The sequence below is a fragment of the Belonocnema kinseyi genome, chromosome 6, assembly GCF_010883055.1.
Source record: "Belonocnema kinseyi isolate 2016_QV_RU_SX_M_011 chromosome 6, B_treatae_v1, whole genome shotgun sequence".
NCBI lineage: Eukaryota > Metazoa > Arthropoda > Insecta > Hymenoptera > Cynipidae > Belonocnema > Belonocnema kinseyi.
In genome coordinates this window covers 34,576,990-34,578,724 of record NC_046662.1, presented here as the reverse complement: position 1 = coordinate 34,578,724, position 1,735 = coordinate 34,576,990, and the positions used below count along the sequence as shown (strand labels likewise).

Genomic DNA, 1,735 nt, shown 5'->3' with positions numbered 1-1,735 from the left:
GTATAGAGCTCCAAGGAGATTATGTTAAAAATAAAAAAAAATTTACCCAAAAAAAATTGTTTTTATACTTCATTCTAAGGACTTATTGAACTACCCTCGTATATATATGTAATTACGTACATATATATATATTTTTTTTTTTTGAAAATGCATTTATATATTTGGAAATGTATGAAATAGAGCGAAATTGTTAAATAAAAAATTTAATTTTTGGCTCTTCCATTACTTGTAGGGCATTTAAAATTCAAGCCTCTTCTTCTCTTGACTTTTTTTTCATATCGTCCGTCATTTGGTTTAATATGTTCATTTTTGTGTTTTTTTGGAATTTTTTAAATGCCATATCTCTGGTAATTTTTGGTTCGGTTTTGATTCCTCTAGAATCAAACCGAAGGGTCTATGACAAAGCCACCGAACGCGTCCTCGGGTTGCGGATAGAGGGTCCCTGTACCAAGAGTTTCTGCTGGATATGTTTACAAAAATAAATAGGCAGTCGCGAACAATTGTCCAGGGGTGGTCCCGAAGGAATTAACCCCCAAGCGGAGGTGTGAAAACCGTGCCGAAAGCTGAATGGCACCTGGGTGAGGTGTCTAGAACGGTGACTCTGGGAAACCGGGCGACGTCTCAGAGTACGCAGCCTTATCCTTGCACGCGGGGCTCTACAAGGATGGACGAACCCCTTTCCCTAGCTTCTTGTGGGAAGAACAATGATAACACCAAACATAGTTGTAGTAAGTGCGGTTCAAAACAACAGAACGCGCAGGGCTCCCGACAATGGGTCGAGAGCTTTGGCCGATGCGAACTGTAAAACAAAACCAACGGCGGATCATAAGACCAAAAGACAATGCATCAACTTGCCATAAAGATAGGCTGGGCAAGACAGTACGCGTCCCGCATTCAGTGTGTGATTGACTGCATCACGTCTGGCAGGAATTTTACCGCCAAGGTTCGAAAGTCGGGATAAATTGTTTCACTTTTTGAATAATCTGAACGTCCGCACAGAAAAATTACGAATTTGGAAAAAGTGGTCTTAAAAATATTCAAAATGCGCTCCCTTTTTGACTTTTTATCTAAAATGCTGGCTAACAAATTCGACCTTTAGTTTAGGACACTGAAAGAGTGTACCAAAGGCCAATCTACTGAAATGATTGTTTCAAAACTACGGTGCTCACTGATAGACACATAGACAAGCATACATGCAGACAGACCGTTGATAAAACTTTTTTCCTTTACTTTCGGTGAAAAAAAGCTATTTATTTATTTTTTCATAACCTGTGTCGTGTTTCGAAAAATTTAATTTTTGTATTTTTAATCTTTTTTTTATAAGTAAAACAAAAACTACGTGTCTTATAAAAAAAGTGATTAATAACAAATTTGTAGACCTCAAAATGCAATTATTGATTATTTTTTGTGTGGTCAAAATTTGAATTTACAGTTTTTCGAACAAATTAAAAAAATCGTTATGATAATCTTGTTGAGCTATCTAATATTAACATTTTTCTGTTTAAGTACTATGAACAGGTGTACAGAGAACTGACAAACGAACTTGGTATTTAGCTTAACACACTAAAAGAGTGTACTAAAAGCCAATCTAATAGATTAACTTTTTCAAAATCCATCGTGCTCAAAGACAGACATAAAGACAGGAATACAGACAGAAAAATTCGTAAAAACATGTTTTTCGGATTCAGAGGGTCTCAAAACGGGGACCTTTTGATACAAATTGGGGGGGGGGGGG

The 1,735-nt window shown here is 36.7% G+C and overlaps 1 protein-coding gene across 1 annotated transcript in view; it reads right to left on the bottom strand.

Moving 5' to 3' along the window:
* The window catches only part of LOC117175331 (odorant receptor 45a-like), a 31,677-nt gene that overhangs the window by 11,281 nt on the left and 18,661 nt on the right, over positions 1–1,735 (bottom strand). The window lies entirely within an intron of this gene.